Source organism: Engystomops pustulosus, chromosome 3, assembly GCF_040894005.1.
Source record: "Engystomops pustulosus chromosome 3, aEngPut4.maternal, whole genome shotgun sequence".
In the NCBI taxonomy this organism is placed as follows: Eukaryota; Metazoa; Chordata; class Amphibia; order Anura; family Leptodactylidae; genus Engystomops; species Engystomops pustulosus.
The window spans coordinates 227968347-227994608 of record NC_092413.1 but is presented as its reverse complement, the minus strand read 5'-3'; the positions used below and the strand labels follow the sequence as shown (position 1 = coordinate 227994608).

The following is a 26262-nucleotide window of genomic DNA, read 5'->3' as shown; positions in this document are numbered from 1 at the left end:
GGCTGTAGCTCCATGTATGGCTGTGTACTGTGGCTGTAGCTCCGTGTATGGCTGTGTAGTGCGGCTGTAGCTCCATGTATGGCTGTGTACTGTGGCTGTAGCTCCATGTGTGGCTGTGTACTGTGGCTGTAGCTCCATGTATGGATGTGTCCTGTGGCTGTAGCTCCATGTAAGGCTGTGTACTGTGGCTTTAGCTCCATGTGTAGCTGTGTACTGTGGCTGTAGTTCCATGTATGGATGTGTCCTGTGGCTGTAGCTCCATGTATAGCTGTGTACTGGGGCTGTAGCTCCATGTATGGCTGTGTACTGTGACTGTAGCTCCATGCGTGGCTGTGTACTGTGGCTGTAGCTCCATTTAAGGCTGTGCACTGTGGCTGTAGCTCCATGTATGGCTGTGCACTGTGGCTGTAGCTCCATGTATGGCAGTGTACTGCGGCTGTAGCTCCATGTATGGCTGTGTACTGCGGCTGTAGCTCCATGTATGGCTGTGTACTGTGGCTGTAGCTCCATGTATGGCTGTGTACTGTGGCTGTAGCTCCATGTATGGCTGTGTACTGTGGCTGTAGCTCCATGTATGGCTGTGTACTGCGGCTGTAGCTCCATGTATGGCAGTGTACTGTGGCTGTAGCTCCATGTATGACTGTGTACTGCGGCTGTAGCTCCATGTATGTCTGTGGACTGTGGCTGAAGCTCCATGTATGGCTGTATACTGTGGCTGAAGCTCCATGTATGGCTGTGTACTGCGGCTGTAGCTCCATGTATGGCTGTGTACTGCGGCTGTAGCTCCATGTATGGCTGTGTACTGTGACTGTAGCTCCATGTATGGCTGTGTACTGTGGCTGTAGCTCCATGTATGGCTGTGTACTGTGGCTGTAGCTCCATGTATGTCTGTGTACTGTGACTGTAGCTCCATGTATGGCTGTCTACTGCGGCTGTAGCTCCATGTATGGCTGTGTACTGTGGCTGTAGCTCCATGTATGGCTGTGTACTGTGGCTGTAGCTCCATGTATGTCTGTGTACTGTGACTGTAGCTCCATGTATGGCTGTGTACTGTGGCTGTAGCTCCATGTATGGCTGTGTACTGTGGCTGTAGCTCCATGTATGGCTGTGTACTGCGGCTGTAGCTCCATGTATGGCAGTGTACTGTGGCTGTAGCTCCATGTATGGCTGTGTACTGTGGCTGTTGCTCCATGTATGGCTGTGTACTGTGGCTGTAGCTCCATGTATGGCTGTGTACTGTGGCTGTAGCTCCATGTATGGCTGTGTACTGTGGCTGTAGCTCCATGTATGGCTGTGTACTGTGGCTGTAGCTCCATGTATGGCTGTGTACTGTGGCTGTGGCTCCATGTATGGCTGTGTACTGTGGCTGTAGCTCCATTTAAGGCTGTACACTGTGGCTGTAGCTCCATTTAAGGCTTTGCACTGTGGCTATAGCTCCATTTAAGGCTGTGTACTGCAGTGGCAGCTTTATTTATGGCTATTTACTGATGCTGTAAATATTTTTTTTTTTAATTAATGTTCTGCCCCATTACAGTAGCAAATGTACACACAGTGCACCCCAAAGCAGCCAAAATTGTCATTGTACCCCTACAGTAGCCAAAATAGTCACATGGACCACACAGCAGCCAACATGTAACAATACTGTAATAGTATAGGAGGGGAAATTATATGCGTATGGGGGGGGGGGGGGGGATCATCAGGACCTTAGCTAAGGACTTGTGTTCAGGACCAATGTTCAGGAAGTATGTTCTAGACCCGTGTTCAGGACCAATGTTCAGGAAGTATGTTCTAGACCCGTGTTTACATTTTGTGTTTGGAACCCATATTCAAGATTCATGTTCAGGAGTCGTGTTCTACACTGGTGTTTGGGACCCAGAGTGCTCAGGACCCACGGGACTTATGTTAAGGTGATGTCAGTCACTATTATTGTGAGAGAATAATCCACTTCTCCTGAATTTACACCTCTCACAGTAAAAAGACTCCCCTCCCCCTCTTTCCAGGAGTCTTGGCCAAAAATCAAGAGCAATTGTGTTAATGATCTGCTGGCCAAAGGTCTGCTGAGCATGGGAACTATGGATGGAGGTAAGACCTGGAGGTCTACTGTTAACCCTATAAAGTACAGAGACTTATCGCTGCTCTGTGCTGCCATAAAGGTGACACAAGGCGCTGTATGGATGGAGATACAGTAACCCAAACGTACCCAGTCCTAATGTAATGTGACCGTGTACATCGCTCAGCTCGCTTATTATAGCTTTTACCATAGTCAGTGCTGCCAGTAGAAATTTTGGGGTCTCTGGTTGGCAAACTTTTTGGGCCTCCACATGTGGATATTATTTTCCTTTTGTATATTACTATATAAAATCACAAACAAAACTTTGAGACTATCACCAGAGATTGGGGCACATTTACTAAGGGTCCGCAGCCGCGAATCCGTCGGGTTTTTCCCGAATATTTCCGCTTTGCGCTGTATTTCACGGGATTGTGGCGCGCGCGATCGATTTTTGTCGCAATCGCGCCGACTTTCGCGCGACAGAAATCGGGGGGCGTGGCCACAGGACAACCCGAAGGATTCGGAAAAACCGCAGAATTTAAAAAGCCATTTGTGTCGCAAGATCAAGCACTCACATGCACCAGAAAAAAGCAGGTGAACTTCGGCGGACCTCGGCGCAGCAGCGAAACATGGTGAATATCGGCGCACGGACCTTAGTGAATCCCGGCAGACCCGAATCAGCGTCGGAGAACCCGCCGCTGGATCGCGACTGGACCGGGTAAGTAAATGTGCCCCATTGTGTTTTCCTTGATGGTCTAGAGTTTTAAAATGATCTGAAGTGAATAAAATTAGTGATATAACTAAGCTTACTGCAAAGAAACTATAACCTACCTAAATGTATAACACGAGTGCAGTGCCTAAACCGACGGTACCCCGGCCAATAATAATAACCTGTATTTATATTTTATTCTGCAGCACTTTACAAATAATCCTTACTACTCAGATACATAACCAGAACCAAGCCTACAATAACAGTGTCCCTGCATTTGCCAATATATTAACAGTGTCCCCAGAGTAGCCCATAGTACCGTATTTTTTGGACTATAAGGCGCACCATCAATAAATGCCTGCTAAAATGTATAGGTTCTTATATAAGGAGCACCGGATTATAAAGCGCACCAGATTATAAGGATGAATGACCAGCAGGTGGCAGACCTGTGCATAGTTCAAGGCACCTGTTGTCTGTAGGTACGGTTCATATATAAGGCGCACTGGACTATAAGGCGCACCTTTGATTTCTGAGAAGATCAAAGGAGTTTTTGTGCGAAAAACGCAGTAGCCATATTTATATTTTATTCTGCAGCACTTTACAAATCATGCTTACTACTCAGATACATTACCAGAACCAAGCCTACAATAACAGTGTCCCTGCAGTTGCCAATATAAGAACAGTGTCCCCACAGTTGCCAATATAGTAACAGTGCCCCCACAGTTGCCAATATAGTAACAGTGCCCCCACAGTTGCCAATATAGTAACAGTGTCCCCACAGTTGCCAATATAGTAACAGCGTTCCCACAGTTGCCAATATAGTAACAGAGTTTGGTGTTTTGTAATTATCTTATGGAGTTGGGGGACATTGTTTGATGTCCAGCCCAGTGCAAATCAATGTCTGCAACAAATGGTTTAGCAAGAGTATCAGAGTGTGACCCCCTCTCACACATGATATACAAGTAGGGGGTGGGGCTGTGACTACCTAGATGTGTATGATGATGATGTAGATGTGTATGATGATGTAGATGTGTATGATGATATAGATGTGTATGATGATATAGATGTGTATGATGATGTAGATGTGTATGATGATGATATATATGTGTATGATGATGGTATAGATGTGTATGATGATATAGATGTGTATGATGATGATGTAGATGTGTATGATGATGATATAGAGGTGTATGATGATTCTATAGAGGTGTATGATAATTCTATAGAGGTGTATGATGATGATGTAGATGTGTATGATGATGATATAGATGTGTATGATGATGATGTAGATGTGTATGATGATATAGATGTGTATGATGATATAGATGTGTATGATGATGATGTAGATGTGTATGATGATGATAATGATGATATAGATGTGTATGATAATGATGTAGATGTGTATGATGATGATGTAGATGTGTATGATAATGATGATATAGATGTGTATGATGATGATATAGATGTGTATGATGATGATGTAGATGTGTATGAGGATGATGATGATATAGATGTGTATGATGATGATACAGAGGTGTATGATGATGATGATGTAGATGTGTATGATGATGATACAGAGGTGTATGATGATGATGATGTAGATGTGTATGATGATGATACAGAGGTGTATGATGATGATGATGTAGATGTGTATGATGATGATGATGTAGATGTGTATGATGATGATGATATAGATGTGTATAATGATGATATAGATGTGTATGATGATGATGTAGATGTGTATGATGATGATGATATAGATGTGTATAATGATGATATAGATGTGTATGATGATGATGTAGATGTGTACGATAATGATGATATAGATGTGTATGATAATGATGTAGAGGTGTATGATGATGATGTAGATGTGTATGATGATGATGTAGATGTGTATGATGATGTATAGATGTGTATGATGATGATATAGATGTGTATGATGATGATATAGATGTGTATGATGATGATGTAGATGTGTATGATGATGTAGATGTGTATGATGATGATACAGAGGTGTATGATGATGATGTAGATGTGTATGATGATGATGTAGATGTGTATGATAATGATGATATAGATGTGTATGATGATGATGTAGATGTGTATGATATAGATGTGTATGATGATAATGTAGATGTGTATGATGATGATATAGATGTGTATGATGATATAGATGTGTATGATGATGATGTAGATGTGTATGATGATGATGTAGATGTGTATGATAATGATGATATAGATGTGTATGATAATGATGATATAGATGTGTATGATAATGATGATGTAGATGTGTATGATAATGATGATATAGATGTGTATGATGATGATGTAGATGTGTATGATGATGATATAGATGTGTATTATGATATAGATGTGTATGATGATGATATAGATGTGTATGATGATGATGTAGATGTGTATGATAATGATGATATAGATGTGTATGATGATGATGTAGATGTGTATGATGATGATGATGATATAGATGTGTATGATGATATAGATGTGTATGATGATACAGAGGTGTATGATGATGATATAGATGTGTATGATGATGATGTAGATGTGTATGATAATGATGATATAGATGTGTATGATGATACAGAGGTGTATGATGATGATATAGATGTGTATGATGATGATATAGAAGTGTTTGATAATGATGATATAGATGTGTATGATAATGATGTAGATGTAGATGTGTATGATGATGATGTAGATGTGTATGATAATGATGATATAGATGTGTATGATGATGATGTAGATGTGTATGATGATGATGTAGATGTGAATGATGATGATACAGAGGTGTATGATGATTCTATAGAGGTGTATGATGCTGTGGCTGGCGGTGTAGTCGGGAGGGCGGGCTCTAGGACCCGGCGGCGCGCTGTCTCCCGGCTGCCGCACTGCTCGGGGAGGAGGAGGCGGCGGAGGCAGCGGCTCAGGGGGGACACGGGAGAGAGAGGGGGACACAGGCAGGAGAAGAGAGGACCCCACCTGCCGGGGGTAAGTACCTGCACCCCCGCACCTGCCCCGTGCAACCACCTCAGCCGTCACTGCCATGTCTGCCCTTCACAGGGGGCACAGGCCTGGCACAGCAGGGAGGGGAGGCTGGCACCGGGCACAGCAGGGAGGGGAGGCTGGCACCGGGCACAGGAGGGAGGGGAGGCTGGCACCGGGCACAGGAGGGAGGGGAGGCTGGCACCGGGCACAGGAGGGAGGGGGCACCGGACACAGCAGGGAGGGGAGGCTGGCACCGGGCACAGGAGGGAGGGGAGGCTGGCACCGGGCACAGGAGGGAGGGGAGGCTGGCACCGGGCACAGGAGGGAGGGGAGGCTGGCACCGGGCACAGGAGGGAGGGGGGCACCGGGCACAGGAGGGAGGGGAGGCTGGCACCGGGCACAGGAGGGAGGGGAGGCTGGCACCGGGCACAGGAGGGAGGCTGGCAGCGGGCACAGGAGGGAGGGGAGGCTGGCACCGGGCACAGGAGGGAGGCTGGCAGCGGGCACAGAAGGGAGGCTAGCAGCTGGCACAGGAGGGAGGGGAGGCTGGCACCGGGCACAGGAGGGAGGGGGCACCGGGTACAGGAGGGAGGCTGGCACCGGGCACAGGAGGGAGGGGGCACCGGGCACAGGAGGGAGGGGAGGCTGGCACCGGGCACAGGAGGGAGGGGGCACCGGGCACAAGAGGGAGGGGAGGCTGGCACCGGGCACAGGAGGGAGGGGGCACCAGGCAGAGGAGGGAGGGGAGGCTGGCACCGGGCACAGGAGGGACGGGGCACCGGGCACAGGAGGGAGGGGAGGCTGGCACAGGAGGGAGGCCGGCACCTGGCACAGCAGGGGGGGCACTGGGCACAGGAGGGAGGGGGTACTGGGCACAGGAGAGAGGGAGCACCGGTCACAGGAGGGAGAGGAGACTGGCACAGGAGGGAGGGGAGGCTGGCACCGGGCACAGGAGGGAGGCCGGCACCTGGCACAGCAGGGAGGGGGCACTGGGCACAGGATGGAGTGGGCACCAGGCACAGGAGGGAGGGGGCTCCGGGCACAGGAGGGAGGGGGTACTGGGCACAAGAGGGAGGGGGCACCGGGCACAGGAGGGAGGGGAGGCTGGCACCAGGCACAGGAGAGAGGGAGCACCGGGCACAAGAGAGAGGGGGCACCGGTCACAGGAGGAAGGAGGCACCAGGCACAGGAGGGAGGGGGCACCGGGCACAGGAGGGACACAGTAAGTACCTGCACCCCCGCACCTGCCCCGTGCAACCACCTCAGCCGTCACTGCCATGTCTGCCCTTCACAGGGGGCACAGGCCTGGCACAGCAGGGAGGGGAGGCTGGCACCGGGCACAGGAGGGAGGCTGGCACCGGGCACAGGAGGGAGGGGAGGCTGGCACCGGGCACAGGAGGGAGGGGCCACCGGGCACAGGAGGGAGGGGAGGCTGTCACCGGGCACAGGAGGGAGGCTGGCACCGGGCACAGGAGGGAGGGGAGGCTGGCACCGGGCACAGGAGGGAGGGGGCACCGGGCACAAGAGGGAGGGGAGGCTGGCACCGGGCACAGGAGGGAGGGGGCACCGGGCAGAGGAGGGAGGGGAGGCTGGCACCGGGCACAGGAGGGACGGGGCACCGGGCACAGGAGGGAGGGGAGGCTGGCACCGGGCACAGGAGGGGGGCACTGGGCACAGGAGGGAGGGGGTACTGGGCACAGGAGAGAGGGAGCACCGGTCACAGGAGGGAGGGGGCACCAGGCACAGGAGGGAGGGGGCACCGGGCACAGGAGGGAGAGGAGACTGGCACTGGCACAGGAGGGAGGGGAGGCTGGCACCGGGCACAGGAGGGAGGGGAGGCTGGCACCGGGCACAGCAGGGAGGGGGCACTGGGCACAGGATGGAGTGGGCACCGGGCACAGGAGGGAGGGGGCACCGGGCACAGGAGGGAGGGGGCACCGGGCACAGGAGGGAGGGGCACCGGGCTCAGGTGGGAGGGGAGACTGGCTCCAAGCACAGGAGGGAGGGGGGCACAGGAGGGAGGGGAGCACCGGGCACAGAAGGGAGGGGGCACCGGGCTCAGGAGGGAGGCAAGGCTGGCACAAGAGGAAGGGGGCACCTGGAACAGGAGGGAGAGGAGACTGGCACCGGGCACTGGAGGGAGGGAAGACTGGCACCGGGCACTGGATGGAGGGGGCACTGAGCACAGGAGGGGGCACCGGGCACAGGTGGGAGGCTGGCACTGGGAACAGGAGGGAGGCTGGCATTGGGGACAGGAAGGAGGGGGCACCGAGCACAGGAGGGAGGGGAGGCTGGCACCCCCCATATACAGGATATAAAGCCCCCCCCATATACAGGATATACAGCCCCCCCCATATACAGGATATACAGCCCCCCCCCATATATAGGATATACAGCCCCCCCCATATACAGGATATACAGCCCCCCCCATATACAGGATATACAGCCCCCCCCATATACAGGATATACAGCCCCCCCCATATACAGGATATACAGCCCCCCCCATATACAGGATATACAGCCCCCCCCCATATACAGGATATACAGCCCCCCCCATATACAGGATATACAGCCCCCCCCATATACAGGATATACAGCCCCCCATATACAGGATATACAGCCCCCCCATATACAGGATATACAGCCCCCCCCATATACAGGATATACAGCCCCCCCCCCCATATACAGGATATACAGCCCCCCCCCATATACAGGATATACAGCCCCCCCCATATACAGGATATACAGCCCCCCCCATATACAGGATATACATCCCCCCCCCATATACAGGATATACATCCCCCCACCATATACAGGATATACAGCCCCCCACCATATACAGGATATACAGCCCCCCCCATATACAGGATATACAGCCCCCCCCCATATACAGGATATACAGCCCCCCACCATATACAGAATATACAGCCCCCACCCCCATATACAGGATATACACCCCCCCACCATATACAGGATATACAGCCCCCCCCCCATATACAGGATATACAGCCCCCCCCCATATACAGGATATACAGCCCCCCCCCATATACAGGATATACAGCCCCCCCATATACAGGATATACAGCCCCCCCCCCATATACAGGATATACAGCCCCCCATATACAGGAAATACAGCCCCCCATATACAGGATATACAGCCCCCCACCATATACAGGATATACAGCCCCCCCCCATATACAGGATATACAGCCCCCCCCCATATACAGGATATACAGCCCCCCCCCATATACAGGATATACAGCCCCCCCCCCATATACAGGATATACAGCCCCCCATATACAGGAAATACAGCCCCCCCCATATACAGGATATACAGCCCCCCCCATATACAGGATATACAGCCCCCCCCCCATATACAGGATATACAGCCCCCCCCCATATACAGGATATACAGCCCCCCCCCCATATACAGGATATACAGCCCCCCCCCATATACAGGATATACAGCCCCCACCATATACAGGATATACAGCCCCCCCCATATACAGGATATACAGCCCCCCCCATATACAGGATATACAGCCCCCCCCATATACAGGATATACAGCCCCCCCATATACAGGATATACAGCCCCCCCCATATACAGGATATACAGCCCCCCACCATATACAGGATATACAGCCCCCCACCATATACAGGATATACAGCCCCCCACCATATACAGGATATACATCCCCCCCCATATACAGGATATACAGCCCCCCCCCCATATACAGGATATACAGCCCCCCACCATATACAGGATATACAGCCCCCCATATACAGGAAATACAGCCCCCCATATACAGGATATACAGCCCCCCCATATACAGGATATACAGCCCCCCCCCCCATATACAGGATATACAGCCCCCCACCATATACAGGATATACAGCCCCCCCATATACAGGATATACAGCCCCCCCCCCATATACAGGATATACAGCCCCCCACCATATACAGGATATACAGCCCCCCCCATATACAGGATATACAGCCCCCCCCCCCCCATATACAGGATATACAGCCCCCCACCATATACAGGATATACAGCCCCCCACCATATACAGGATATACAGCCCCCCCATATACAGGATATACAGCCCCCCCCATATACAGGATATACAGCCCCCCACCATATACAGGATATACAGCCCCCCCCCATATACAGGATATACAGCCCCCCCCCATATACAGGATATACAGCCCCCCACCATATACAGGATATACAGCCCCCCACCATATACAGGATATACAGCCCCCCCCCCCATATACATGATATACATCCCCCCACCATATACAGGATATACAGCCCCCCACCATATACAGGATATACAGCCCCCCCATATACAGGATATACAGCCCCCCCATATACAGGATATACAGCCCCCCCATATACAGGATATACAGCCTCCCATATATAGGATATATAGCCCCCCCCATATACAGGATATACAGTCCCCCCCATATACAGGATATACAGCCCTCTCAGACCCCCATATACAGTATATACAGCCCCCTACCCCCCATATACGTGATATACAGTCCCCCCATATACAGGATATACAGCCCCCCCATATACAGAATATACACGACTCCTGTTGCACATACATGTATCATACACGCCTCCTGTTGCACATACATGTATCATGCACGCCTCCTGTTGCACATACATGTGTCATGCACGCCTCCTGTTGCACATACATGTGTCATGCACGCCTCCTGTTGCACATACATGTGTCATGCACGCCTTCTGTTGCACATACATGTATCAAGCACGCCTCCTGTTGCACATACATGTATCATGCACGCCTCCTGTTGCACATACATGTATCATGCACGCCTCCTGTTGCACCTACATGTATCATTCACGCCTCCTGTTGCACATACATGTATCATGCACGCCTCCTGTTGCACATACATGTATCATGCACGCCTCCTGTTGCACATACATGTATCATGCACGCCTCCTGTTGCACATACATGTATCATGCACGCCTCCTGCACATACATGTATCATGCACGCCTCCTGTTGCACATACATGTATCATGCACGCCTTCTGTTGCACATACATGTATCATGCACGCCTTCTGGTGCACATACATGTATCATACATGCCTCCTGTTGCACATACATGTATCATACAGACCTCCTGTTGCACATACATGTATCACACAGACCTGTTGCACATACATGTATCATACACGCCTCCTGCACATACATGTATCATACATGCCTCCTGTTGCACATACATGTATCATACATGCCTCCTGCACATACATGTATCATACATGCCTCCTGTTGCACATACATGTATCATACAGACCTCCTGTTGCACATACATGTATCATACAGACCTCCTGTTGCACATACATGTATCATACATGCCTCCTGCACATACATGTATCATACATGCCTCCTGTTGCACATACATGTATCATGCACGCCTCCTGTTGCACATACATGTATCATACATGCCTCCTGCACATACATGTATCATGCACGCCTCCTGTTGCACATACATGTATCATACAGACCTCCTGTTGCACATACATGTATCATACACGCCTCCTGCACATACATTTCCTGTACACGGCTATGATCTGCTCTCTTACAGGTGCTGGGCGGGGGGCTTTGTTACGGGGGACATTGCTCTGTAATCTGCAGATTATCTCTCCCATCCTCGTCCTCATTTACCCCCTGAGTTGCTGTAATCAGACACAGCCTTGTATTCCTGTTCTGGGGAGGAGGGGAGTTAACCCTCACATGGTTCTGGGTAGGTGAGCGTGGGGTTAATATGTCTCTGCAGGCCCGGTCCATGTAGAATATGAGGGAATCCAGTCCGGTCCCTCCCTCCTGTGCCTCCGGTCACCGCTGTCTGCGGGGGCTCCAACACATACCGGAGGCCTGTACATACTGGAAATGGGGGGCTCTATATACTGGATATGGGGTCTGTATATACTGAATATGGGGGGCTGCACATACTGCATATGGGGGGCTGCACATACTGCATATGGGGGGCTGCATATACTGTATATGGTGGGCTGTATATGCTGGATATTGGGGCTGTATATACTGTATATGGAAGCTGTACATACTGGATATGGGAGGCTGTACATACTGGATATGGGGGGGGGCTGTATATACTAGATATGGGGGTTTCTGTATCCTGTAAATGGGGTTGTATGTCCTGTATATGGTGATGTATATACTGGATATGGGGGATGTATATACTAATATGGGGGGCTGTATATACTGGATATGGGGGGGGGGCTGTATATACTAGATATGGGGGTTTCTGTATCCTGTAAATGGGGTTGTATGTCCTGTATATGGTGATGTACATACTGGATATGGGGGATGTATATACTAGATATGGGGGGCTGTATATACTGGATATGGGGGGTCTGTATATGCTGTATAAGAGGGTGTATATACTGTATATGGTGGTCTGTATATCCTGTATAAGAGGGTGCATATACTGTATATGGGTGTCTGTATATCCTGTTTATGGTGGTGTTTATACTGTATATGTGGTGGTATAAACTGTATAGGGGGTATATCCTGTATATGCGGGCTGTATTTCCTGTATAAGGGGGTGTATGTCCTGTATATGGGGGTCTGTATGTCCTGTATATGGGGGTGTATATACTGTGTATGCGGTGTTTATCCTGTTTTAGCGGGTGTATATTCTGTATGTGAGTATATGGGACGGCTCTGTATATTATGTATATGGGTGGCTGTTTATACTGTATAGGGGAGGTTTATTAGAAGTGTCTGAGGTAAAACTGTTCTGGTTATGTGTGTATATAATGTATATTGGGGGTCTGTATATAATGTATGTTGGGGGTCTGTATATACTGAGGATAATGCGGGGAATTATCAGAAGTGCCTGAGGTAAAACTGTTCTGGTTTATGTGTGTATATAATGTATATTGGGGGTCTGTATATAATGTATATTGGGGGTCTGTATATAATGTATATTGGGGGTCTGTATATAATGAGGATAATGGAGGGGAATTATCAGAAGTGTCTGAGGTAAAACTGTTCTGGTCTATGTGTGTATATAATGTATATTGGGGGTCTGTATATACTGAGGATAATGGGGGAATTATCAGAAGTGTCTGAGGTAAAACTTCTGGTTTATGTGCATATAATGTATATGAGGGGCTCTGTATATAATGTATATTGGGGGTCTGTATATAATGTATATTGGGGGTCTGTATATACTGAGACTAATGCAGGGAATTATCAGAAGTGTCTGAGGTAAAAGTGTTCTGGTTTATGTGTATATAATGTATATTGGGGGTCTGTATATAATGTATATTGGGGGTCTGTATATAATGTATATCGGGGGTCTGTATATAATATATATTGGGGGTCTGTATATAATGTATATTGCGGGTCTGTATATACTGAGGATAATGGAGGGGAATTATCAGAAGTGCCTGAGGTAAAACTGTTCTGGTTTATGTGTGTATATAATGTACATTGGGGGTCTGTATATAATGTATATCGGGGGTCTGTATATAATATATATTGGGGGTCTGTATATAATGTATATTGCGGGTCTGTATATACTGAGGATAATGGGGGGAATTATCAGAAGTGCCTGAGGTAAAACTGTTCTGGTTTATGTGTATATAATGTATATTGGGGGTCTGTATATAATGTATATTGGGGGTCTGTATATAATATATTTTGGGGGTCTGTATATAATGTATATTGGGGGTCTGTATATACTGAGGATAATGGAGGGGAATTATCAGAAGTGTCTGAGGTAAAACTGTTCTGGTTTATGTGTGTATATAATGTACATTGGGGGTCTGTATATAATGTATATCGGGGGTCTGTATATAATATATATTGGGGGTCTGTATATAATGTATATTGGGGGTCTGTATATACTGAGGATAATGGAGGGGAATTATCAGAAGTGTCTGAGGTAAAACTGTTCTGGTTTATGTGTATATAATGTATATTGGGGGTCTGTATATAATATATTTTGGGGGTCTGTATATAATGTATATTGGGGGTCTGTATATACTGAGGATAATGGAGGGGAATTATCAGAAGTGCCTGAGGTAAAACTGTTCTAGTTGCCCATGGAAACCAATGACAGCTCAGCTTTTATTTTATAAATAACTGTGTGAAAATGAAAGCTGAGCTCTGATTGGTTGCACTGGGCAGTTAGAACAGTTCTGCCCCCAGTCACTTCTGTGTATGAGTGGGGTCTGTACTTACAGGTAGGTAGGTAGTTCTTGTGGTCTCCAGCTGCTCTACATCCTTTGGACTTCGATGGCTGAAGAGTACAGGTCTAGTGGGCCGCCATGGGCGCTCAGTTTTCTGTCAGCCTTGGCGCCTTCTTTGATGTGTAATCTGCTTGTACAGGTAACAAGGGGCACATTCGTGTCACATGCGTTTCGTTTGTGGCGCGGCTGCGCTATACATGAAGCGACACATTTCTGCACTGAAGGGGGCGCTCCAGTGCACAGTCTGATACAATTGCGCCGCACGCCCTGTGTTACATGGGCACCAAAATAAGTTGTAGTATTGTGCCGGAGCAGTGCAGGGGGCACCACAATTCATGAATCTGTCGGCCACTGCAGACTACACAGACAAAGTGCACCCTCTACAGGAACACTGCACATACTGCAGTATCTACTATTTTTGATAAATCAGGGCCTTTGTGTATGTTTTGAGTAGCAGCTGGACTGTAAAATATGGATTTATATTCCAGGATTGTAACTTTTCCTAGTACACTAGGGGTGTGTCCTCACACTGCTGTGCCCTGTGCTCTCTACAGCCAGTGTTATGTATTGTCCCTGGAGAGAGGTGTACTCAGTAGGGAGAAGAGCGGCTTCACCCCTCCCCTCTTCCCTCTACTTTTGGTCCCTAATTTTCACCTTGTCTCCTCACTCTGTCCCTCATTCTTTCCCTCTGCTCTCGGTCCCTAAACCTTCCCCTTGTCTCTAGGAACCTGGTCCCTCATACTCTCCCTTTTCTCTCGGTTCCCGGTCTCTCATTCTTTCTCTCGCTGCCTCATCCTTCCCCTCATCTCTGTGCTCTCAGTCCCTCATCCTTCCCCTCATCTCTGTACTCTCAGTCCCTCATCCTTCCCCTCATCTCTGTACTCTCAGTCCCTCATCCTTCCCCTCATCTCTGTACTCTCAGTCCCTCATCCTTCCCCTCATCTCTGTACTCTCAGTCCCTCATCCTTCTCCTCATCTCTGTGCTCTCAGTCCCTCATCCTTCCCCTCATCTCTGTACTCTCAGTCCCTCATCCTTCCCCTCATCTCTGTGCTCTCAGTCCCTCATCCTTCCCCCCATCTCTGTGCTCTCTGTCCCTCATCCTTCCCCCCATCTCTGCGCTCTCGGTCCCTCATCCTTCTCCTCATCTCTGTGCTCTCAGTCCCTCATCCTTCCCCCCATCTGTGTGCTCTCGGTCCCTCATCCTTCTCCCCATCTCTGTGCTCTCAGTCCCTCATCCTTCTCCCCATCTCTGTACTCTCAGTCCCTCATCCTTCCCCCCATCTGTGTGCTCTCGGTCCCTCATCCTTCTCCCCATCTCTGTGCTCTCAGTCCCTCATCCTTCCCCCCATCTCTGTGCTCTCAGTCCCTCATCCTTCCCCCCATCTCTGTGCTCTCAGTCCCTCATCCTTCCCCCCATCTCTGTACTCTCAGTCCCTCATCCTTCTCCTCATCTCTGTGCTCTTGGTCCCTCATCCTTCCCCCCATCTCTGTGCTCTCAGTCCCTCATCCTTCTCCCCATCTCTGTGCTCTCAGTCCCTCATCCTTCCCCCCATCTCTGCGCTCTCGGTCCCTCATCCTTCTCCCCATCTCTGTACTCTCGGTCCCTCATCCTTCTCCCCATCTCTGTGCTCTCGGTCCCTCATCCTTCCCCTCATCTCTGCGCTCTCGGTCCCTCATCCTTCCCCCATCTCTGTGCTCTCAGTCCCTCATCCTTCCCCCCATCTGTGTGCTCTCGGTCCCTCATCCTTCTCCCCATCTCTGTGCTCTCGGTCCCTCATCCTTCCCCTCATCTCTGCGCTCTCGGCCCCTCATCCTTCCCCCATCTCTGTGCTCTCAGTCCCTCATCCTTCCCCCCATCTGTGTGCTCTCGGTCCCTCATCCTTCTCCCCATCTCTGCGCTCTCGGTCCCTCATCCTTCTCCCCATCTCTGTGCTCTCAGTCCCTCATCCTTCTCCCCATCTCTGCGCTCTCGGTCCCTCATCCTTCTCCCCATCTCTGTGCTCTCGGCCCCTCATCCTTCTCCCCATCTCTGTGCTCTCGGTCCCTCATCCTTCCCCTCATCTCTGCGCTCTCGGTCCCTCATCCTTCCCCCATCTCTGTGCTCTCGGTCCCTCATCCTTCCCCCCATCTGTGTGCTCTCGGCCCCTCATCCTTCTCCCCATCTCTGTGCTCTCGGCCCCTCATCCTTCTCCCCATCTCTGTGCTCTCGGTCCCTCATCCTTCCCCTCATCTCTGCGCTCTCGGTCCCTCATCCTTCCCCCATCTCTGCGCTCTCGGTCCCTCATCCTTCCCCCATCTCTGTGCTCTCGGTCCCTCATCCTTCCCCCATCTCTGCGCTCTCGGTCCCTCATCCTTCCCCCCATCTGTGTGCTCTCGGTCCCTCATCCTTCCCCTCATCTCTGTGCTCTCAGTCCCTCATCCTTCCCCCCATCTCTGTGCTCTCAGTCCCTCATCCTTCCCCCCATCTGTGTGCTCTCGGTCCCTCATCCTTCTCCCCATCTCTGCGCTCTCGGTCCCTCATCCTTCTCCCCATCTCTGTGCTCTCAGTCCCTCATCCTTCTCCCCATCTCTGCGCTCTCGGTCCCTCATCCTTCTCCCCATCTCTGTGCTCTCGGCCCCTCATCCTTCTCCCCATCTCTGTGCTCTCGGTCCCTCATCCTTCCCCTCATCTCTGCGCTCTCGGTCCCTCATCCTTCCCCCATCTCTGCGCTCTCAGTCCCTCATCCTTCTCCCCATCTCTGTGCTCTCGGCCCCTCATCCTTCTCCCCATCTCTGTGCTCTCGGTCCCTCATCCTTCTCCCCATCTCTGCGCTCTCGGTCCCTCATCCTTCTCCTCATCTCTGTGCTCTCGGCCCCTCATCCTTCTCCCCATCTCTGTGCTCTCGGTCCCTCATCCTTCCCCTCATCTCTGCGCTCTCGGTCCCTCATCCTTCCCCCATCTCTGCGCTCTCAGTCCCTCATCCTTCTCCCCATCTCTGTGCTCTCAGTCCCTCATCCTTCTCCCCATCTCTGTGCTCTCGGTCCCTCATCCTTCCCCTCATCTCTGCGCTCTCGGTCCCTCATCCTTCCCCCATCTCTGCGCTCTCAGTCCCTCATCCTTCTCCCCATCTCTGTGCTCTCGGCCCCTCATCCTTCTCCTCATCTCTGTGCTCTCGGTCCCTCATCCTTCCCCCCATCTCTGCGCTCTCGGCCCCTCATCCTTCTCCTCATCTCTGCGCTCTCGGTCCCTCATCCTTCTCCTCATCTCTGCGCTCTCAGTCCCTCATCCTTCTCCTCATCTCTGCACTCTCGGTCCCTCATCCTTCCCCCCATCTCTGCGCTCTCAGTCCCTCATCCTTCTCCTCATCTCTGCGCTCTCAGTCCCTCATCCTTCCCCTCATCTCTGTGCTCTCGGTCCCTCATCCTTCTCCTCATCTCTGTGCTCTCGGTCCCTCATCCTTCCCCCCATCTCTGCGCTCTCGGTCCCTCATCCTTCTCCCCATCTCTGTGCTCTCAGTCCCTCATCCTTCTCCTCATCTCTGCGCTCTCGGTCCCTCATCCTTCTCCCCATCTCTGTGCTCTCGGTCCCTCATCCTTCCCCTCATCTCTGCGCTCTCGGTCCCTCATCCTTCCCCCATCTCTGCGCTCTCAGTCCCTCATCCTTCCTCTCATCTCTGCGCTCTCGGTCCCTCATCCTTCCCCTCGTCTCCCTGCTCCTGGCCCATGTCCTCGCTGACATCCTGATGTGCTTTATAAATAAGTAATGTTGTGTAAGGAATACAATAGAGGGTTATCTGAGGACTGCGACGCTCTACCAGATCTGGCCTGCGGGGGAGCTAGCTTCACTGACACCAGCATGTGATGGGTTATCTGGGGGGAGCAGGGGTGCCCGAGCAAAATCCCTGTATATAATATTATTATTATTATTATTATTATTATTATTATATTACATCTCACTTTCATTTAAAAAAAGGCAAATGTCCATCAAGATCAACCGAGGAAGGGAAGGGATAATGAAGGGATTTAGGGGAACAGTTCCATATAACATAACCATCAATGTTATTTAGGAGTAAAAAGGCTTCTAGACCCTTTATCACATAGTTTTTTTTTAATCATATTATGTTATATTTACTTATTATATCACTTTATACTTTATTATAACATACAGTGATGTGTATTATATGCCTTACATGTATACGGCCCACGCGATACATCACTTCTATGTGGTCTGATCCCTCTGTGAGCTGCAGTCTGTATCTCGCCTTTCTCACTCAGCTCCTGCTCACTCCCTCTCTCCCCTCTCCATAGACTTCTATGTGGTCTGATTCCTCTGTGAGCTGCAGTCTGCATCTCACCTCTCCCACTCAGCTCCTGCTCACTCACCTCTCTTCCCTCTCCATAGACATCTATGTGGTCTGATTCCTCTGTGAGCTTCAATCTGTATCTCCCCGCCCTCACTCAGCTCCTGCTCACTTCCTCTCTCCCTCTCCATAGACTTCTATGTGGTCTTATTCCTCTGTGAGCTGCAGTCGGTATCTCGCCTCTCACTATCAGTTCCTGCTCACTCCCCTCTCTTCCCTCTCCATAGACTTCTATGTGGTCTGGTTCCTCTGTGATCTTCAGTCTGTATATCACCTCTCTCACTCAGCTCTTGCTCACTCCCTCTCTCTCCTCTCCATAGACTTCTATGTGGCCTGATTCCTCTGTGAGCTGCAGTCTGTATCTCACCTCTCTCACTCAGCTCGTGCTCACTCCCTCTCTCCCCTCTCCATAGACTTCTATGTGGCCTGATTCCTCTGTGAGCTGCAGTCTGTATCTCGCCTCTCACTATCAGTTCCTGCTCACTCCCCTCTCTTCCCTCTCCATAGACTTCTATGTGGTCTGGTCCCTCTGTGAGCTGTAGTCTGTATCTCACCTCTCTCACTCAGCTCCTGCTCACTCCCTCTCTCTCCTCTCCATAGACTTCCATGTGGCCTGATTCCTCTGTGAGCTGCAGTCTGTATCTCACCTCTCTCACTCAGCTCCTGCTCACTCCCTCTCTCCCCTCTCCATAGACTTCTATGTGGCCTGATTCCTCTGTGAGCTTCAGTCTGTATCCCACCTCTCTCACTCAGCTCCTGCAAACTCCCTCTCTCCCCTCTCCATAGACTTCTATGTGGCCTGATTCCTCTGTGAGCTGCAGTCTGTATCTCGCCTCTCTCACTCAGCTCCTGCTCACTCCCCTCTCTTCTCTCCATAGACTTCTATGTGGTCTGATTCCTCTGTTAGCTGCAGTCTGTATTTCGCCTTTCTCACTCAGCTCCTGCTCACTCCCTCTCTCCCCTCTCCATAGACTTCTATGTGGTCTGATTCCTCTGTTAGCTGCAGTCTGTATCTCTCCTCTCTCACTCAGCTCCTGCTCACTCCCTCTCTCTCCTCTCCATAGACTTCTATGTGGTCTGATTCCTCTGTGAGCTGCAGTCTGTATCTTGCCTCTCTCACTCAGCTCCTGCTCACTTCCTGTCTTCCCTCTCCATAGACTTCTATGTGGTCTGATTCCTCTGTGAGCTTCAATCTGTGTCTCCCCTCCCTCACTCAGCTCCTGCTCACTCCCTCTCTCCCCTCTCCATAGACTTCTATGTGGTCTGATTCCTCTGTGAGCTGCAGTCTGTATCTCACCTCTCTCACTCAGCTCCTGCTCACTCCCTCTCTCCCCTCTCCATAGAATTTGATGTGGCCTGATTCCTCTGTGAGCTTCAATCTGTATCTCCCCTCCCTCACTCAGCTCCTGCTCACTCCCTCTCCATAGACTTCTATGTGGTCTGATTCCTCTGTGAGCTGCAGTCTGTATCTCACCTCTCTCACTCAGCTCTTGCTCACTCCCTCTCTCCCCTCTCCATAGACTTCTATGTGGTCTGATTCCTCTGTGAGCTGCAGTCTGCATCTCCCCTCTCCATAGATCTATGTGTTCTGATTCCTCTGTGAGCTGCATTCTGTATCTTGACTCTCTCACTCAGTTCCTGCTCACTCCCTCTCTCCCCTCTCCATAGACTTCTATGTGGCCTGATCCCTCTGGGAGCTGCAGTCTGTATCTCGCCTCTCTCACTCAGCTCCTGCTCACTCCCCTCTCTTCCCTCTCGATAGATTTCTATGTGGTCTGATTCCTCTGTGAGCTTCAGTCTGTATCCCACCTCTCTCACTCAGCTCCTGCTCACTCCCTCTCTCCCCTCTCCATAGACTTCTATGTGGTCTGATTCCTCTGTGAGCTGCAGTCTGTATCTCGCCTCTCTCACTCAGCTCCTGCTCACTCCCCTCTCTCCTCTCCATAGACTTCTATGTGGTCTGATTCCTCTGTGAGTTGCAGTCTTTATCTCACCTCTCTCACTCAGCTCCTGCTCACTCCCCTCTCTTCTCTCCATAGACTTCTACGTGATCTCATTCCTCTTTGAGCTGCAGTCTGTATCTCGCCTCTCTTTCAGCTCCTGCTTACTCCCTTTTTCTCCTCTCCATAGACTTCTATGTGGCCTGATCCCTCTGGGAGCTGCAGTCTGTATCTTGCCTCTCTCACTCAGCTCCTGCTCACTCCCCTCTCTTCCCTCTCGATAGACTTCTATGTGGTCTGATTCCTCTGTGAGCTTCAGTCTGTATCTCTCTTCTCTCACTCAGCTCCTGCTCACTCCCTCTCTCTCCTCTCCATAGACTTCTATGTGGTCTGATTCCTCTGTGAGCTGCAGTCTGTATCTTGCCTCTCTCACTCAGCTCCTGCTCACTTCCTGTCTTCCCTCTCCATAGACTTCTATGTGGTCTGATTCCTCTGTGAGCTGCAGTCTGTATCTTACCTCTCTCACTCAGCTCCTGCTCACTCCCTCTCTCCCCTCTCCATAGAATTTGATGTGGCCTGATCCCTCTGTGAGCTGCAGTCTGTATCTTGCCTCTCTCACTCAGCTCCTGCTCACTCCCCTCTCTTCCCTCTCCATAGACTTCTATATGGTCTGATTCCTCTGTGAGCTTCAATCTGTATCTCCCCTCCCTCACTCAGCTCCTGCTCACTCCCTCTCCATAGACTTCTATGTGGTCTGATTCCTCTGTGAGCTGCAGTCTGTATCTCACCCCTCTCACTCAGCTCTTGCTCACTCCCTCTCTCCCCTCTCCATAGACTTCTATGTGGTCTGATTCCTCTGTGAGCTGCAGTCTGTATCTTGCCTCTCTCACTCAGCTCCTGCTCACTCCCTCTCTCCCCTCTCCATAGACTTCTATGTGATCTCATTCCTCTGTGAGCTGCAGTCTGTATCTCGCCTTTCTCACTCAGCTCCTGCTCACTCCCTTTCTCTCCTCTCCATAGACTTCTATGTGATCTCATTCCTCTGTGAGCTGCAGTCTGTATCTCACCTCTCTGCCCCAGCTCCTGCTCACTCCCTCTCTCCCCTCTCCATAGACTTCTATGTGGTCTGATTCCTCTATGAGCTGCAGTCTGTATCTCACCTCTCTCCCCCAGCTCCTGCTCACTCCCTCTCTCTCCTCTCCATAGACTTCTATGTGGTCTGATTCCTCTATGAGCTGCAGTCTGTATCTCACCTCTCTCCCTCAGCTCCTGCTCACTCCCTCTCTCCCCTCTCCATAGACTTCTATGTGGTCTGATTCCTCTTTGAACTGCAGTCTGTATCTCACCTCTCTCCCCCAGCTCCTGCTCACTCCCTCTCTCCCCTCTCCATAGACTTCTATGTGATCTCATTCCTCTGTGAGCTGCAGTCTGTATCTCACCTCTCTCACTCAGCTCCTGCTCACTCCCTCTCTCCCCTCTCCATAGACTTCTATGTGGCCTGATTCCTCTGTGAGCTACAGTCTGTATCTCGCCTCTCTCACTCAGCTCCTGCTCACTTCCTCTCTCCTCTCCATAGATTTCTATGTGGCCTGATTCCTCTGTGAGCTGCAGTCTGTATCTCACCTCTCTCACTCAGCTCCTGCTCAGTCCCTCTCTCCCCTCTCCATAGACTTCTATGTGATCTCATTCCTCTGTGAGCTGCAGTCTGTATCTCGCCTTTCTCACTCAGCTCCTGCTCACTCCCTTTCTCTCCTCTCCATAGACTTCTATGTGATCTCATTCCTCTGTGAGCTGCAGTCTGTATTTCGCCTTTCTCACTCAGCTCCTGCTCACTCCCTCTCTCTCCTCTCCATAGACTTCTATGTGGTCCGATTCCTCTGTGAGCTGCAGTCTGTATCTCACCTCTCTTCCCCAGCTCCTGCTCACTCCCTCTCTCTCCTCTCCATAGACTTCTATGTGGTCTGATTCCTCTGTGAGCTGCAGTCTGTATATCACCTCTCTCTGCCCCAGCTCCTGCTCACTCCCTCTCTCTCCTCTCCATAGATTTCTATGTGGTCTGATTCCTCTGTGAGCTGCAGTCTGTATCTTGCCTCTCTCACTCAGCTCCGGCTCACTCCCTCTCTCCCCTCTCCATAGACTTCTATGTGGTCTGATTCCTCTGTGAGCTGCAGTCTGTATCTCACCTCTCTCACTCAGCTCCTGCTCACTCCCTCTCTCCCCTCTCCATAGACTTCTATGTGGCCTGATTCCTCTGTGAGCTACAGTCTGTATCTCTCCTCTCTCACTCAGCTCCTGCTCACTCCCTCTCTCCCCTCTACATAGACTTCTATGTGATCTCATTCCTCTGTGAGCTGCAGTCTGTATCTCACCTCTCTCACTCAGCTCCTGCTCACTCCCTCTCTCCCCTCTCCATAGACTTCTATGTGATCTCATTCCTCTGTGAGCTGCAGTCTGTATCTCACCTCTCTCACTCAGCTCCTGCTCACTTCCTCTCTCCTCTCCATAGATTTCTATGTGGCCTGATTCCTCTGTGAGCTGCAGTCTGTATCTCACCTCTCTCACTCAGCTCCTGCTCACTCCCTCTCTCCCCTCTCCATAGATCTATGTGATCTCATTCCTCTGTGAGCTGCAGTCTGTATCTCGCCTCTCTCACTCAGCTCCTGCTCACTCCCTCTCTCCCCTCTCCATAGACTTCTATGTGGTCTGATTCCTCTGTGAGCTGCAGTCTGTATCTCGCCTCTCACTCAGCTCCTGCTCACTCCCTTTCTCCCCTCTCCATATACTTCTATGTGGTCTGATCCCTCTGTGAGCTGCAGTCTGTATCTCTCCTCTCTCACTCAGCTCCTGCTCACTCCCTCTCTCCCCTCTCCATAGACTTCTATGTGGTCTGATTCCTCTGTGAGCTGCAGTCTGTATCTTGCCTCTCTCACTCAGCTCCTGCTCACTCCCTCTCTCCCCTCTCCATAGACTTCTATGTGGTCTGATCCCTCTGTGAGCTGCAGTCTGTATCTCTCCTCTCTCACTCAGCTCCTGCTCACTCCCTCTCTCCCCTCTCCATAGACTTCTATGTGATCTCATTCCTCTGTGAGCTGCAGTCTGTATCTCTCCTCTCTCACTCAGCTCCTGCTCACTCCCTCTCTCCCCTCTCCATAGACTTCTATGTGGTCTGATTCCTCTGTGAGCTGCAGTCTGTATCTCTCCTCTCTCACTCAGCTCCTGCTCACTCCCTCTCTCCCCTCTCCATAGACTTCTATGTGATCTCATTCCTCTGTGAGCTGCAGTCTGTATCTCTCCTCTCTCACTCAGCTCCTGCTCACTCCCTCTCTCCCCTCTCCATAGACTTCTATGTGGTCTGATTCCTCTGTGAGCTGCAGTCTGTATCTCTCCTCTCTCACTCAGCTCCTGCTCACTCCCTCTCTCCCCTCTCCATAGACTTCTATGTGGTCTGATTCCTCTGTGAGCTGCAGTCTGTATCTCGCCTCTCTCACTCAGCTCCTGCTCACTCCCTCTCTCCCCTCTCCATAGACTTCTATGTGGTCTGATTCCTCTATGAGCTGCAGTCTGTATCTCGCCTCTCTCACTCAGCTCTTGCTCACTCCCTCTCTCCCCTCTCCATAGACTTCTATGTGATCTCATTCCTCTGTGAGCTGCAGTCTGTATCTCGCCTCTCTCACTCAGCTCTTGCTCACTCCCTCTCTCCCCTCTCCATAGATCTATGTGATCTCATTCCTCTGTGAGCTACAGTCTGTATCTCGCCTCTCTCACTCAGCTCCTGCTCACTTCCTCTCTCCTCTCCATAGATTTCTATGTGGCCTGATTCCTCTGTGAGCTGCAGTCTGTATCACACCTCTCTCACTCAGCTCCTGCTCACTCCCTCTCTCCCCTCTCCATAGACTTCTATGTGATGTCATTCCTCTGTGAGCTGCAGTCTGTATCTCTCCTCTCTCACTCAGCTCCTGCTCACTCCCTCTCTCTCCTCTCCATAGACTTCTATGTGATCTCATTCCTCTGTGAGCTGCAGTCTGTATCTCTCCTCTCTCACTCAGCTCCTGCTCACCTCTCACTTCCCTTTCTCTGAGGATGGATGCTGCACAGGTTTTGGGTTGCAGGTCAGTCTAGCAGGGAGGGAGGGGGGAGAAGGGAATGTAGTGATACATCTCCTTCTAGTCGCTTGTACTGTTCATTTATGTAAAGTTTGTTGAGAAGGTGAGTGCCGTCCTGAGATGGGGGAGGGGGTGATTACTTATATTCTGTGAGTTGGGACTTTCCTTCCTATTATTTTGTGTTTGGAAGATTTGCCTCTTTAACCCCGTGCCTCCCGGGCTCCCTTGTCCTCAGCTCACTCTCATTCTTTTGAGGTTGGCGGGATCGCCTCTTTAACCCCTCGTCTGCGTTCCTCCTCGTTACTTCCTCACTCTTACAGGAAGTGACTGTGAGCCCCGGCATGCTGAGCCCTCCGCTCTTAAAGGAACAGTCCTCTTCTGCAGGTAGCGCTTCCATATGAGAGGTTCCTGCAGGTTCTGAGGTTTCCGGTGCCTCGCGCCTCTTCCTATAGGCTGGTGCTATAGCTGTGTGTTATATATGTTATTACGGTACAATGCAGTCACATGATCGGTGACATTCCTGCGTTATCTGCCGCATGTATGGGGCTGCTGTCTGTGTGTCAGCTCTTGGGCCTGGATGCAGCTGTTAACCCCTCACTGACTGCAAGTATTACTCTAAGGTGAGTTTCACCTACATCCCCCATCTGAGCCGCACTCACATCTCATAACCGAGGAGGAGCGGATTATCCATTAACGGGGTGACAGAGGGCGAGCGGGCGACCTAACCTCACCTGCAGGGTGTTCAGCCAGGTGTAGTGCTGAAGATTAGATACTGCCTGCTGAGCTGTGTATCACACAGCATAGATACACGGCTCAGAACACAGTATCACACAGGATAACATTAGCTACACAGCTCAGCAGACTGTATCACACAGGATAACATTAGATACACAGCTCAGCAGACTGTATCACACAGGATTGGATTAGATACACAGCTCAGCACACAGTATCACACAGGATAACAATAGATACACAGCTCAGCAATCAGTATCACACAGGATAGGATTAGATACACAGCTCAGCAGACAGTATAACACATGATGGGATTAGATACACAGCTCAGCAGACAGTATCGCACAGGATAGGATTAGATACACAGCTCAGCAGTCAGTATCACACAGGATAGGATTAGATACACAGCTCAGCAGACAGTATCACACAGGATAGGATTAGATACACCGCTCAGCAGACAGTATCACACAGGATGAGATTAGATACACAGCTCAACAGACCGTATCACACAGGATAACATTAGATACACAGCTCAACAGACTGTATCACACAGGATAGTATTAGATACACAGCGCAGCAGTCAGTATCACACAGGATAAGATAAGATACAGCAGACAGTTTCACACAGTATAGGATTAGATACAGCAGACAGTATCACACAGTATAGGATTAGATACAGCATACAGTATCACACAGGATAGGGTTAGATACAGCAGCCAGTATCACACAGGATAGGATTAGATACACAGCTCAGCAGTCAGTATCACACAGGATAGGATTAGATACACAACTCAGCAGAAAGTATGACACATGATGGGATTAGATACACAGAGCAGCAGTCAGTATCACACAGGATATGATTAGATACATAGCTCAGCAGTCAGTATCACACAGGAGAGGATTAGATACACAGCTCAGCAGACAGTATCACACAGCATGACTGCTCCTGGGCAGTACTATTGTAGTATGTAGTATACTAGCTCCTGGGCAGTACTCCTGTAGTATGTAGTATACTAGCTCCTGGGCAGTACTATTGTAGTATATAGTATACTAGTTCCCGGGCAGTACTCTTGTAGTATGTAGTATACTAGCTCCCGGGCAGTAATCCTGTAGTATGTAGTATACT

General features: G+C 50.4%; 1 protein-coding gene across 4 annotated transcripts in view; it reads left to right on the top strand.

Annotated features, from left to right (window-relative positions):
* The first annotated feature begins 5656 nt into the window (after nt 1–5656).
* Nucleotides 5657–26262, top strand: part of DNMT3A (DNA methyltransferase 3 alpha) — a 132100-nt gene continuing 111494 nt past the window's right edge. For 3 of the 4 annotated variants that reach the window (XM_072143936.1, XM_072143935.1, XM_072143933.1), the window contains exon 1: nt 5657–5768. The gene's annotated coding sequence lies outside the window, so the exon portion shown is untranslated. Of the gene's footprint in view, nt 5769–13979; nt 14015–26262 lie in introns of those variants that run through there. The other variant, XM_072143934.1, reaches the window with a different exon arrangement.